This window comes from Saccoglossus kowalevskii, chromosome 12, assembly GCF_978046115.1.
Source record: "Saccoglossus kowalevskii chromosome 12, keSacKowa6.1, whole genome shotgun sequence".
In the NCBI taxonomy this organism is placed as follows: Eukaryota; Metazoa; Hemichordata; class Enteropneusta; family Harrimaniidae; genus Saccoglossus; species Saccoglossus kowalevskii.
Window position 1 is genome coordinate 30,528,081 of NC_140652.1, and position 16,793 is coordinate 30,544,873.

Consider the following 16,793-nt stretch of genomic DNA (forward strand, 5'->3'; position numbering starts at 1 on the left):
CTAGACTATATCCCCATCGTGTGAATCGCCAGGTGCAGCGATATCCTGACTAAGAATTTCGATAACACAAGCAACTAAATATAGGCTTCCAGTAACCAGAACCTGTATATGATCGGCTTCCATGATGATTTGTGGTGGTGATGGATCCTGGGCTCTTGGGATTGCCATGCGCAAGTTCTTCCCACAAGATATCCATTGTAGAGCGTGAAGAACACATTCCAAATTCAAAGGTATGGTTTTGTGTGATGTTGCAGTATTCCCTTTTTCCAATGACTGAAACGTGTTAATGCACAATTCACCCAGTGCACGGCTTTTTCTCTTTATTCACCATTGTTTCTACTGTGCCTGGTAAAATACAAAAAGTGCACTATTTTGGTGGATAACGGTGAGTCAGTGCCGAGGAAACAGACTCGGACGCACACATAAACAAACTGGGTCCAAATTATCAGTTAGTTAATCGAAAGTCATAAATTGCATTGACGTCATTTTAATAAACGAACAAACATAATGGTCAATTCACAGTAGCAGGACGGTGGTTGTGTGTTCCTATTTCATGCAAACTAACAATGTATTTTATACGCGTTGTGTACGTCGCTATCGACGCGGCGAGACTGGAGTGTATAATAAACAGAGCAGTTCTTAAATTTATGCTACCATTGGTCGTTCAAGTATGTTTTGTGCATGGTCACATACTAGTAATCCAGGGCTACTTTGGATACAATTTCAGGTCACGGCAGTGGGTATTTGTAGCTCTATACTTTGAAATTATATAAGATCGATTTATTCTTCGAAATTACTCAATGGCCTGATGTTAATTGTTACGTAATTACACAAATCCAGGTTCTTAATAGAATAGGATTAGTAATGAATGTATATACCAAAACTACCTAAATCATGTTTTCAAAGGATTGGATAAATACCAAAAATGAATGTATCAAAAAGCTTAGGATAAATGCAAATATGCTTAGCAGGTTGAATTAAGGCAATCTAAATACATTTACAATTAAACGACAGATAATAATAATCAAAATATAAAACAATCAAATGCTGGCCATTTTGAATTTATAAAAAAATCACAAAGGCTAATAGTTTGAACCCTTCTGAATATTTAATAGCATATTGTGGTGAACACATTATTGTGTTGGCAATCTGTCTATATAGCATGATTTCAAGTCTGATTGATTGATGTCACACACACTATTGCCAGTAAGCCTTAGCGAACATTATACGACATAACCAGACAAACAATCACGTCAAAACATGGAACAGGTATCGAAAATAAATATTTTTATTCTGGTGAAAATCAACAAACCTCAAACATAACCGAAGCAAGAATTTTACCTAACGCGATAAAACATATCACAATTTTAATTGTTATATATTTGATTGAAAATACAAATTTTGAAATTTCAATGTAAGCGAAACATAATATTGTTTGCCATTTTGTCTAGACGAAAAATTGTATTTATGTTGAATGTTGCTCTAACCTTAATCAAATTCCATTATTCATAACATTTAATATATTGTTGTCATGTACCCAGTGTTGTGTCGGTAAAAAAAATGCTTTTTCTTAAATGTCGCTTACGATTCATGTTAGAAGGTTTTAAGGTATAGATGCAGGTTCGTGGGCACTTCAGTCGTGGCTATATACTGTTAAAATTTCGCAGAAGTGTGAATAGTTGAACATGCTCAAAAGACGAATTAAAAATATAGAAAAGAGATACAAGCAATCTCTCTTTTGAATGCTTAGCAAGATTTAGCAAGGCTGTACATAAATAATCAAAAATAAACGTAGCGAAAAAAAAGTAATGACGGGATCTCCATATTATTTTCTATATTTAACTTTTTACAAAACGGTTTAAACAAAGGTTTAAATTTCGAACTGTTACAGCCATTTTAATTACAGCCATGAGCATTAGCAAACTTCTTACTGAATGAATGGTTATGCAAATTAGCCATTATCTCCACTTGTGTTTTTCAGTTTACCAGGGAAGTTCAAATCTAAATAGCTCTCACTATTCTTGTTTATAAGTATTCATGTGAAACTTTCACACAACGTTTATCAGTTTGTCAGTATCCTTTATTTTATGTTTTTTGCCATATTACCTCAAACCCTGCAAATGGAAGTGTGCATGGAATCATGGGAAGAAATGGTGTGCATTGATTTGTGATAACTGTCATAAAAGTGATTGACAGGTCATACTTGTTTTCAACTCTGGAAGGACAGTGAAATCTGCCAGGTGTGCTTGTAATTTACATAACAAAGGGTGTTTACAACTTTGGAAGGAGAATTGGAATCTACCAGGTGTGATGTTATTTGAATACCAAAGGATATTTATGATCTACTGAGTTGCCTACTTGACACAGCTGCTAGCAAGATCACATTCTGATTGGCGCATGTGGAAACCCAGGCGGGGACACTGAATCATGCCTATAAATTGGACAGACTCAGGACAGTTGGGGGTCCATCATTTCAACTTGGTGTCCGTCTTTTCAACTTGCTCTCCTGTGTGTTCTGCTACGATATAGTGTGACAAGTGATACAGGCTACAACCATCATTTCTTGTAATTATTTAAGAGGTATTAAAGCCAGGAGATTTAACTCGATATTTTGGTGTATGTGTCTTTCATTTCCAGTACTATTGTCTTGTCTACCCCATACTAGCAGTGAAAGAACCCCCTGTCCAGTGTGAGTTCTGTGGGTGGCCCTCGCAATTGCGATAAGCAGGCCTTACACTGCGACACAGTTGTTTATTAACAAATGGGCGTTCAGGTGTATATACAGTAAGCTATGTATTCATATTACAAATTTGTTAAGCAGGATGTGTGCCGTATATTCAATCCCGGTCAGTATTTTACACTTCGAATGTCATTTTCCGAGAATGCAAAGCTTTAAAAATAAGCCTAGACGCCCCTTTGTTCGCAAAGACGACGTTAAAATAGTGTGAAAATTTTAAGACATACTGACAAAAATTGTGGGAGCTAATTAATTTCCAATCTCTTTGAGCAACCAGAAAACACGAACGGAGATAATCGTCCACAAAAATGGCTATTGCATCATGACGACATGCCAAAATCCATCATACACCGATGCTGGCTGATATTCAATCGTCAGATAAAAAAAAAATATTAACAATTCGAGGGAAACGGACGTAAAATCGTCCGCGGAGTCAAAAGCTTGCGTGAAAACTGTCATGGCGTCGTGTTATCATTTCCACTGGGGAGGAGCACAACGAATTACGTAAAGCCGATGAGATATTCATACAGTTATATAAACATAACGATCGCCATTGCGTGGATTGAGTCTAAATTTACCTTTCCTCAAACCTTTAAAAAATACTTTGTAAGGCGCAGTTTTTCGCGATCTCCGGTGAGATTGACCGTGCGAAGTTAGATGACCAGGCTGAAATGGGCCGTAATAATTTGCTACACAACGGCTATTCACAGTTTTTACTACTCAATGGCTCAAACCCCGGTGAGAAAAAATTGAAACTATTGTAAATCGAGACAGGTTTCATTCAACTGCAGAGGAGACGGATCGATACAATTTAAACGAACCCTGACCTCTTGAAATACCTCATTCATAGAGTGCCTTAAGACCAGAGGTCGCCGAGCACGGCCGTAAAACGTACTTTGCGACATCGCTACAGATGCATGCTAACTGGCAAGGGGGTTTCCGATTAAGGTAACCAAGATGGCATCGCAAAGTGGTTGATTTTTCTGCGGTGTTTGAAAACAGCATCTAGTTGCCGATTTTTCTGTAATTTTCGAAGTATTTTTTTTATTTTTAATTAACCGAGTATTTTCCGTTTGTGTATTTTGCCACTGGAAAGTTAGTTATCGATAACAGCACATAAATGGTGTTTATCCAATGCTATAAGCACAGTATTCGTTACAGCGAAACGAAAAATGTGTACTTCAGTTTTATAATGCCTTTAGAGAAAAAAATCGACATGTAATCGACATGTTGCCAGATAAGTATGGAAAAGTATCCGTATCATTTAAAACTGTATGTTTTGTTTTTATTCCGCTTGCATGTTGGAAGCGTCTACGTCTTGTCTGTTTCGTGTTTGTTTGTTTTTTGTAGTTTGCGAGGCTAGTTAATAGCACTTGAGGTAAGTAAACAGGGTCGCGGACAGGAAGTCATACACCGCCGTACCGCAACTGAGGCCAGCAACTCATTGGCATATAACATCAACAGTGACTTGTCAATCAAAGAGCAACGTAAACTAACTTCCGGGACTTTTAATCACATACGCGTGCCTCGGTTCCCTATATTTTAAAATCAATTTTTGAGTATGTTCCAGCAATGACAATGCTCTTAAATTTTAACACTATCTAAATAGCCAAGACTGTCTGGGTAAGAAAAAGCAAAAAAAAAATGGCACTCAAAGTGCCCACGAACATATGTGACACGGATTTCCGACATAAATGGGGAGTGTCAGCGAAAATAATAGATTCTAGATCCAGGTTGTGCTTACGTATACCTTTATTGACTGAGTTTCACGCCGTCGAGCAGGAAGAGCAATGCACAATGGGTTCACATGAAATAAAAACAAAAGCAAAAATAAGCATCGATAACACGCTGGTTGTAAGAGTTGAATGTGCGTAGTCATAGCAACCACTGATAACGTCGGCCCACGATTTCACACAATCACGTTCATCACATTGTAACCTGCACTACATCAAAAGTTATATCCCGAGTTGAGTAATAAGTGACATTGAATCGAATATAACTGGTACTGAAAACTTGATCAAAACAACATAAAAAGCGATTATCACGAAGCAAATAAAGTTCAATGTCTATGAAAGTTATCGTTCGACAGCTTCATTGATAACACAGTACAGCGTGTAGCATGTAGCGGCGATGGCATCATGACTTCTAAGAATAACGATTAAATGATAGAAACTCAACAGAAATAACTACATTCTCGTCAAATCAATTCCTTAAAACATACTGTATAAATACTGAAAGGCTGAATTACAGATGCAAATAATGATAGTGAAAATAAAGCAGTTTCTGAACGGTCATAGTGTAACATCAATCTGAGTTTCACGCCGTCGAGCAGGAAGAGGCCCAAGTAGGGGATTTCCCTGACCACGTGACTCAGGTCAAACACCTCCGGCCGCACAGTGTTACAGGCGGAGCGAAAATAGAACAGGGGTGGACTACTCAGTTCTATATGAGTGTACAGGGAATCATTCTGTCCCGTTGGGTACACTCATTCCTTGCGTTTTTGGTATTGTATAAATAATAATAAATAAAATTAAAGGGGTGTCCCAAACAGCTCGTCACACATATATACCTTAATTCCACCCCAAGTAGCATTGAAACCTCAGGATACCGATATCATTCTTCTTAAAACCAGAGTAATAGTACCAAAAAAACGGCGTTTTACTGCGACGATCAACAGCCAGACCAAAACAACATCCTGAAAATTACGTTTTTTGCTGGTCGAATTTCAAAACAAAACATGCTTATGCAATATGCTATAAATGTTTACTTCGGGTTTTCGAAGATTGTTAATGCCCAATCGTAGAGTAATACCTTGAAAGCAAACGACAATAGCTGACACACGTTCAAGCCATTTATACAGCCTTCTGATTAAATAGAAATTTCACTTTTCAGAAAAATTAGATTCCCATGTGTGCGAAGTTATTAAGAAATTGCCAATTTCAAGCCATATATCGACTATTACACGAGATACCATGAAGTAGCGTAGAGTTTGCGGTTTACGCAAAACCAAAAAAAAATGATTGCATTGTGGGGAAAACCAAAACGCTTCAGACGAATATAAAAACTTTGCTCGAACATATATGTATTCACACATGTCCAGTCAACAATATTCAAATTCAAATGTAATGACAGCCAGACAGACAAATAAACCGTGATACAGAAATGAATACCACGTATTACAGTCGGATTGAATTAATGATAAACCAACAAATCCGTACTACGCTACCATTGTCAAAATAAACCACAAAGTAACCGAAATTGACAACAAGTACAAAATTTACTTCAATCGTGAGTATTCTGTTCGAGTCTTATCTTAACTGATGCCAGGTGATATCGTTGGCATTAAAACAGAACGCGACAAACAATAGAGCGAACCTGCAACTGCTGTAAACACATGCATTAGACAACTTGCATAGAATTCCAAATATTTAACATTCAAAGACAGACATTTTTACCAGGAATTCTCACACCGAAACATTTTATGTGAGTAGACACCACTCTGACTATATATCGAGAGTGTAACTTTAGGAGATATATATTAGGAAATATATTTAGTTTGTACTTTGAAATGATCATTATCTGTTTAATTAGCATTGATTGCATGTGTATCATCTTAAGCGTGAATTGATTACTATATACTCACTATTATCCATGATGATTGGACAAAAAACAGCGGCAGCGAAGTTACAATCAAGAATCCCCCACATATTAAGTCCATGAATGATATTATTTTTCTGTTTCTGTTTATAGACATGACTTATATATTAGCCATCTTTGATTTGGGTGAATACTCGGTTAAATCATCATATGCGGTGTATTGTTTACATGTTGAGGTTTACTACAACATTTTCATGATAATCACATGACTGAATTGAAATGTTTTTAGTAACTTTGCACTATATGGATATGCGATATAGACTGCAACACCAAGTTGTAATACCATGTTCAAGAAAATAATAATAATATATAGCATGAAATACATATTCTCTGGCACGGTTTCAAAATGTTCAGAATACCTTTGCAGACACGTCAATTCTTTTTAACAAAATTATATTAAGTGTAGGTATCTGAAATGCCATATCGCATTTCACTATGCCAAAAATTAAAAATGTTCAATAGCAAACCTATTTGAGTTCAAATTTCACAACATAGTAACATAATGTAAAGTGTGAACTTCAATCAAAAGGTGCATAGATATGTACATTCTTATTAAAATTCATTGTCATTAAAGATAGGAATACAAGATTTACTTACGTGCTTTATGTTCTTCTATCCATTAACTACATAATTGTATTGCTAAACACGCATTACTTTTCTGATGATTCCCTGCTATTCCAAGTTCCATAGGTTGTCCCTGCCAATCATAGTCCTTCAAATCAGGTACAAGCTGAAGTGGTGCCTGTACAGATATTTAAGTATTAAACACCAGTTTATTGATTTTTAAATGTTTTGAACACTTCAACGATACATAAATAAATGTATCTCATGTATCTCAATGTTGGGTTGTTCAATCCCTGTCAATATTCTCAACATAATCACTCACAGGCTTTGATATTCTATGATAGATAAGATATTGTTATGTGCTTATCTCGTGACTCAGTAATTTCAATTCCTACTGATTATGTCATATTGTATTGATGCATAAGTAATATCAATCGAACACCAACACACATTTTTAATTGTGTGTAATATCGCATTAATACGTATTATAAGTGCACACATACGTGTATTTCATTGGCTCTAGCAACCGCGGTCTCCATGTCTGTCTTTGTTTTATTGAATTGTGAAAGCTGGTCGACCAGGCTGAAAAACATACAAAGTTCTATTTTAAATTGTACTCATTTTGTTCTGTGTGTGATATAGTGAACAAGAATACGGATGGTTCTGTGAAGCTACGAATACACGTATGTAAAGATATTTGTAACAATAATTATTTTATGCACATGATAAATTGCATATTAAAAAACAAATATGTTCGTAAAATATATTTCAAAAGAGGTTTAATATCAACTAAATTTTTGGATTGTAATTCATGTTTCCACCTTAAATATACCAGCTTTATGCATGCTATTTTATCGAGCGTATCTCCCAACAAGTCTGTATGATCAATATCCAACAAGCTGGTACCGGTCACTGTGGGACATCGCACGACATTAGTAGCGTCATAAGCACCACCAGCGGCTACTTCAAGAATAAGAACATCGACCTACAAGAGAAATTTGAAGTGTGCCATTAACATACCGTTATTTTCACTGTATATTGTTACAAAACCACAAAGAAGGACAAAATGCTAATAAACACATGCATCACGTTTATATGTCTTTCGTATTTAGTAAATACTATTTGTCATTCGTATAAACAAGTACTATGCTATAAATATTACAGGTTCAGGTTCAAAAAACTGTATATTTGAAATGACAAAATCAAAAACTTAAACCCTTATCTTTTCTTGTTTAAATAAATAAAATCCTGTTAATGTAAATAATCTGTAAATATTCAGCTTAATTTCACAACAGTCGTTTTTTGTAAATTCTAATTTTCCGTTGACTTCTAGAACATACTTAGTATATTGATCTCTTGTTAGTTGTACTCCATTAATGCGGTATCTCTCCCGAGGTTCAATCAAATGTGGGGAACATAAAGGAAGACAAATAACATTCACAATTAAACTACATTTATTTTCTTACACGAACCTGAATCCTAGTATTTTCAATATATGATGATGTTCGTTTGTTTTAGTTATGCATTTATAGGCCTTCTTTGGTATGATCTCATTCGTTTATCTGGTAGCCCGTTCCAATATTTGATACACCGTGTGGTTATGAACAAAATAAAGGAAGTCAGCCAAACTAAACGTAATAGTTAACGTTGTATTCAACGTGTAATTATTAAATGAGAATATTACACTATCATAAGCAATTACAGAAAACCTGATGTCGCTGGAGATTTGATATCACTTTTCCTAGCTTTAAATCATGTTTCATGTCGTGGCCTGTTTTTATACATGACAAAATTATTTCTAAATATTTGTTAACAATACAATTCAATGTGTGTGCAATTTTAACACATTAAGCATTGGCGTGTGGGATTAACATGCTATCAACCGGACTCACCTGAGCAATCCAGTTTTAAATCCATTTGCACGTAATATACTTTCACAGAAAGCAGCTACAGACTCTTTGCCCTTTGTACCAGCGATATGAATAATATTCAGACTATCGATATCGTCAGGCTGAAAACAACATAACACGTATATTTCAATGGAAAGGTAGATGGAGTGATTGAATCAGCATGCCAGGTGTAGTATACGTCATTATATTAGACAGATAGATTATTTAATTCTCAAAACACACGGTTCTTACAAAATGTCTCCCTTCAATGTGTGGAAAAGTCGTGCATTTGTTGATTAAATTAGACGGTTTCTATTTTAGTGCTTCCTACTCAGAAACCTTTTGAATATAATTCAAAATGATATATGGACGATGCCATTTGTCGAGCTCGCTTTGTCAAACAACTGACCTCTTGTTTGTTTACATGTTTTGTAATGTTTATGTACTTCAGTTTTAATTGTTTTGAATTCACTATACAACAATTATTTGCAATACTGTGCAAAATATGATCCCTTCTCTAATATTCAAATTGTACCTTTATTAAAGGTAACTGTTTAATGAAAACAGTTGACATATATTGTAATATAAATAAGTTTGTATGTCATTTAAATATGATATGATGAGTTATGTACTTGAAGGTGAAAATAATGCATAGTCCGACAGTTGTAAACCTACCATTACTGCTTGCAGCTATATTCAAGAGTGTTTAACCGTGTTTAATTCACATGATATATGCATTATTATGATAGGTCTATACACACTCTCATTCATCCAATATATTACGTTATCAAACGAAATGGACAATAACGTATGGGAGTGTGTGTAAGAATGGCATTAATACTGATAATATAACTTGAAATAATTGTGATGTTTCAATTCATTATGAGTGAATTCCATGTAAACATTAACTCACAGAAATACCAATACTTCGCAAGTATTCTCTGAATTCGGGCAGACCCTTATTTGTATACCATGATTTATCATCAGATAGATTATTATATTGCATACATTTGTTCAGTATTTCTTCAATTGTTAAACAAAAATATGATACAAATATTATAATGAACAGACAAGAGAGTCGGCGGAACGAAATTTTGCATGAGGGGGGGGGGGGGTCTGCTCACTAACTTTGCGCCCAAGGCGCGTTCTTACTAGGGGGTCAGAGGCATGCTACCCTTTAACATTTTTAAATAAAGATCCTCTAAAACGCTATTTCCCGCATTTTGAGGAGCAAATTTTGTTGACACAAAAGGTTTCAGCTTGATTTTGGAGGGGCGACCAAACAAATAACGCAAGTTAGTCCCACTCGCCCGTCACACCGAACAAGGATAGTATATTAAGGTGAACATTTCGCTGATGAAGACATATTTTTGTAGAAATAATAGAGAGTTCGTTATCAGAGTAATTTATTTCAGACAAGGTCACCCCGTGATACAATTCTCATCAGGTAACTCATAGTAATAAAGACTTTACAATGCGACAATACAGACAAATTGAGATATAATGACATTTATATGTGCATACAATCAAATTAATTAAAAATATCTGAGTAAGTTGAATTGTTTACATTTTGAATCAGTTTACTTATAGTAGGAGTGTGGCGCGTGGATACAAGAATATTTTGTATTTCAATATAATCTGACAATGGACAAATATTCATGCTGTCCTACAATAACAAATGGTGAAACAATCAATACAAGTTTCACTGGTTACTGGCAGTTATAGGGCGGCCTGATATGGACACAATCAGCATTTGACGTACATTTTCTGTTGTATTGGGCAGTCTGAAACGAACACAACCCCAATATTGTGGTATGCATCTGACACATATATTCAGCTGTCTGTAATGTACACACTCATCGACTGCTGGCAAACATTTGACATTTGTATTGGTCGGTCTAAAATGTACACAAGTACAATGCAGTGACAAGTCTGAAATTGCCATAATCACTGAATGATTACGTATGCACATTACATTTGCAGTAGGCAGTCGTATACATATTGCATTGCAGTGAACAATAGGAAATGTACAAAACCACTGAGTGATGGCAAACACTTTACTGATTTGACTGGCTTGCTATGAACAATTACTTGACAATATCTATGACTTATGGAGTGTTTGGTAATCTAAATAAAACCGTAAAACCTAAATATCTCTGACGCATTTCCTACAAGTGTGTAACATGATATTATTGGAAGATTTAGATTCAAAAGTAATCAAAAAAACGTCAACGGATTATGCCAGCACGGAAATGCTTAAATATGCACATTTCATCAACAACAATATATCACCTTCGACATTTCTTCAAGTATAAGATGTGAATCTGCTCTATATATACGACGTTAATAGTTGGGAAATTCCTGCAAAAAACATTAAAATAAGTTTTAACATGAGAAATGATGCAAATATTACTTTCTACTACCTAGTTACCCACTATATCGCAACATATATTGCCTTGAACACTACCTTTGTTAACGCGATGTAGGGAACTCACCTCGCTCGATAGGCTACACTTACACTGCAGAGGTTCCTCACAGTAGTTCAGTTTTATTACTAATGAACCTTCTGTCTCTATCGTCGGGTTGCCTATATATATACATCATATTCAATGGCTAGTTCTCAGGATCTACAACAGTAAATAAATAAACAGAAATCATTTTGATGCATGTTTTTTAGACGATACTGCCATATCGCACAGATATTCAACACCACCATATCGAATTTGGATTTGGCCACAACATTTCAAGCTTCAGGGTGTCTAAACAATGACTCAACAAACAATAAACACATCTCCACCACCACACACATTTTAGCCACAATTGAACAACCAAGAAAGCAACAAATATCAGGCTGCATCATGAAAACAACGAGATACCACATTACAACCAGTCATTACAAACATGAAATCCTCCACCCCTCCCAGTACACCCTACAGCATTAATGGTTCCTATACTCATTTGCATCTATGTACAACTGGCTTAGCCAATAGATGCACATGACTCATCAAACTTTTGACCAACCACTCATTCTAAATATTGTGGAGTGAGGGCGCTATTTACTAATGAGAGGAATCTTTTAAACGAATTAAACAGATCTAATATTACAAGCAGTGAGTATCTAGTTATGCTTTAATTAGAGAAGGTATACAATTCACTCACCTGTAAACATACTATGGCATGACATATAACTTTTAGCCCTAGGGGGGGTAAGACTAGCCACCATTGAAATCTTTTAAAATTTGATTTCACAGATAGTGATTCAGCTTTAGTTCTGAAATTAAAATAAATTATTAAAATTAATTCATTAATATTACCAGCAGTGAGTATCTAGTTATGCTATAATTAGAGAAGGTATACAATTCACTCACCTGTAAACATACTATGGCATGACTTATAACTTGTTCCTATAGATTTGGTAGCCTAGGCATAGTGAATATGTGTACGATATACGTCTCAGATATTGAATTTGCTTTACTTCTGAAATTAAAATAAAATATTAAAATTAATTCATTACAATATTACAAGCAGTGAGTATCTAGTTATGCTATAATTAGAGACGGTATACAATTCACTCACCTGTAAACATACTGTGGCATGACTTATAACTTCTTCCTATAGATTTGGTAGCCTAGGCGTAGTGAATACGTGTATGATATACGTCTCAGATATTGAATTTGCTTTACTTCTGAAATTAAAATAAAATATTAAAATTAATTCATTGCAATTACAAGCAGTGAGTATCTAGTTATGCTATAATTAGAGAAGGTATACAATTCACTCACCTGTAAACATACTATGGCATGACATATAACTTTTAGCCCTAGGGGGGGGGGGTCAGACTAGCCACCGTTGAATTTTTTTAAAATTTGATTTCACAGATAGTTCTGAAATTAAATTACATTATTATAATTAATTTATTAATATTACAAGCAGTGAGTATCTAGTTATGCTATAATTAGAGAAGGTATACAATTCACTCACCTGTTAACATACTATGGCATGACTTATAACTTGTTCCTATAGATTTGGTAGCCTAGACTTAGTGAATACGTGTACGATATACATCTCAGATATTGAATTTTCTTTACTTCTGAAATTAAAATAAAATTATTAAAATTAATTCATTACAATTACAAGCAGTGAGTATCTATTTATGCTTTAATTAGAGAAGGTATACAATTCACTCACCTGTAAACATACTATGGCATGTAACTTTTAGCCCTAGGGGGGGGGGGGTCAGACTAGCCACCGTTGAAATCATTTAAAATTTGATTTCACAGATAGTGATTCAGCTTTAGTTCTGAAATTAAAATAAAATATTAAAATTAATTCATTAATATTACCAGCAGTGAGTATCTAGTTATGCTATAATTAGAGACGGTATACAATTCACTCACCTGTAAACATACTGTGGCATGACTTACAACTTGTTCCTATAGATTTGGTAGCCTAGGCGTAGTGAATACGTGTACGATATACATCTCAGATATTGAATTTTCTTTACTTCTGAAATTAAAATAAAATTATTAAAATTAATTCATTACAATTACAAGCAGTGAGTATCTAGTTATGCTTTAATTAGAGAAGGTATACAATTCACGCACCTGTAAACATACTATGGTATGACATATAACTTTTAGCCCTATGGGGGGGGGGGAGGTCAGACTAGCCACCATTGAAATCTTTTAAAATTTGATTTCACAGATAGTGATTCAGCTTTAGTTCTGAAATTAAATTAAATTATTAAAATTAATTCATTAATATTACCAGCAGTGAGTATCTAGTTATGCTATAATTGGAGAAGGTATACAATTCACTCACATGTAAACATACTGTGGCATGACTTATAACTTCTTCCTATAGATTTGGTAGCCTAGGCGTAGTGAATACGTGTACGATATACGTCTCAGATATTGAATTTGCTTTACTTCTGAAATTAAAATAAAATATTAAAATCAATTCATTACAATTACAAGCAGTGAGTATCTAGTTATGCTTTAATTATAGAAGGTATACAATTCACTCACCTGTAAACATACTATGGCATGACATATAACTTTTAGCCCTAGGGGGGGGGGTCAGACTAGCCACCGTTGAAATCTTTTAAAATTTGATTTCACAGATAGTGATTCAGCTTTAGTTCTGAAATTAAATTAAAGTATTAAAATTAATTCATTAATATTACCAGCAGTGAGTATCTAGTTATGCTATAATTAGAGAAGGTATACAATTCACTCACCTGTAAACATACTATGGCATGACTTATAACTTATAGTGATTCAGCTTTAGTTCTGAAATTAAATTAAAGTATTAAAATTAATTCATTAATATTACCAGCAGTGAGTATCTAGTTATGCTATAATTAGAGAAGGTATACAATTCACTCACCTGTAAACATACTATGGCATGACTTATAACTTGTTCCTATAGATTTGGTAGCCTAGGCGTAGTGAATATGTGTACAATATACGTCTCAGATATTGAATTTGCTTTACTTCTGAAATTAAAATAAAATATTAAAATTAATTCATTACAATATTACAAGCAGTGAGTATCTAGTTATGCTATAATTAGAGACGGTATACAATTCACTCACCTGTAAACAAACTATGGCATGACTTATAACTTGTTCCTATAGATTTGGTAGCCTAGGCGCAGTGAATACATCTACGATATACGTCTCAGATATTGAATTTGCTTTACTTCTGAAATTAAAATAAAATATTAAAATTAATTCATTACATCTGTTCTATTTTTATAGAAGAACCTTCCCAAATAAAAGAAATTCTAAAATTTAAAAATATAAGAGGTAGTCACTAAACCATGTACTTTCACACTCAAGCAAGAGAATAGACATGTTGGTGAACTAGCCTTGCACTGTGAGTGTTTTATTGTTTACACTAAAGTTTTTTTCACAAATAAAAAAATTAAAAAAAAAGAACTGCAGACCACACTTCTTTATATTTATTAGTGGGCAAGCCATGTTTCCACATACAAAAATACACATAATATATTTCTATTTAATTTATTTTATTTAAAAAAAAATATTTTAGAACCATAACAATACAACGACTAGATTTGGTGTCACAGTTTGCTCCCAATTCATACTGGAATATTGCCAGCAATAATTAATAAAGCTTGTTCAGAAAACCATTTATTCCCGACATCATATTCAATGGCTAGTTCTCAGGATCTACAACAGTAAATAAATAAACAGAAATCATTTTGATGCGTGGTTTTTAGACGACACTGCCATATCGCACAGATATTCAACACCACCATATCGAATTTGGATTTGGCCATACCAGCTGCAGGGTGTCTAAACAATGACTCAACAAACAATAAACACATCTCCCACCACCACACAAATTTTAGCCACAATTGAACAACCAAGAAAGCAACAAATATCAGGCTGCATCTTGAAAACAACGAGATACCACATTACAACCAGTCATTACAAACATGAAATCCTCCACCCCTCCCAGTACACCCTACAGCATTAATGGTTCCTATACTCATTTGCATCTATGTACAACAAGCTTAGCCAATAGATGCACCTGACTCATCAAACTTTTGACCAACCACTCATTCTAAATATTGTGGAGTGAGGGCGCTATTTACTAATGAGAGGAATCTTTTAAACGAATTAAACAGATAATAATTATATATATATATATATATATATATATATATATATATATATCAGTAATTTTAATGAAAAAAAAGTACATTTATCTTAGTAATAGTGACACCTGTTGTTTAGTGTGATGAACCCCCACGGTTGGGTACAGGAGCATAGAAGTTTTTAATTAAAATTGTTTTCCATAAGAAAAATGAAACCATCATACATGGCCTTATAAACAGCCTTTTACTTCATAGTGGGGTGGGTGGAGTAAAGCTGTGATTATTTTTATTACTTTCTGACCATCTAGTTTGCCATTTACCATGTCCATATAAACTAAAGCTCCAGCCAATATCAGATTTGACTACTTGTTTCAAGCTATGGCACTTGGAAATGAGTGTTGTGACATGTGGCAAATGTCCAACTGTCTTGGTTAATAAGATTGGCTATATTTCAACTAGAAACAGGTAAACCAGTATACCTGTATGTACGAAGCCAGTGATCGTTATTCAAGCCAAAGAAACTGCATTTATTTATATAAATACAGATGGACAGAGAATATTTTCTTGGAGCACTAAATGTGACAATTGCCCTACTGTCTGTGATAAATATACCACACCAGCTACATAGTGCCCGACGAGGAGTTGGGTAGGTAGTGAAGAAAAACATTGACTGAAGCCTGGCAGAGGACTGAATTGTTGTCAACAGCAACAAACATACTGGGAAAGTCAAAGACAGTGAAAAAAAAACAAAAAAAAACACACAGGCATATAAATACTAACTTTCTAGGATCTTTATTGACTCCAAGTAATCCAGAGTAGAACGAGATGAATCAACGCTATACTCCGCCATCTTTATTTTAATATTAGATGCAACCATTATTATGTAGGGGACAACGGGTCATAACTTGAGGGGAGTTAACACCCATGATTTTTAAAATGCCTTGATCAATAAGAGTCTAAGTTACAGGGAACATTATTTTCATTTTTCAGTGGACCAATAAATGCATTTGACAGGAAAATAGAAAAACTCTACCACAACAGCAATTAGAACAGCTTGCTGCATTATAAGTATCACTTCCCTGTCAAATTAGTGGTTCATGCTTATTTGAATCTGAACATAACAGGCCAATTCTATCACACCTTGCTAGGCTTGAACTTCCATCCAATCAGAGCATTCCAAATGAACATGATTCTCCACAAAACTAGAGGGGGCTCTGACCAAAAAATTGCCATGATCTAAATAAAAAGAACTGAATGTCCACAGTTATGTCTGTAGGTGTACCTTACCTGCATGCAAAATAAAGTCCAAGATTGGTCGGTTA

At 34.6% G+C, this 16,793-nt stretch overlaps 1 pseudogene; it reads right to left on the minus strand.

Moving 5' to 3' along the window:
* LOC146735724 (folylpolyglutamate synthase, mitochondrial-like) lies at window positions 1–11,148 on the minus strand (annotated as a pseudogene).
* Window positions 11,149–16,793: the final 5,645 nt, after the last annotated feature.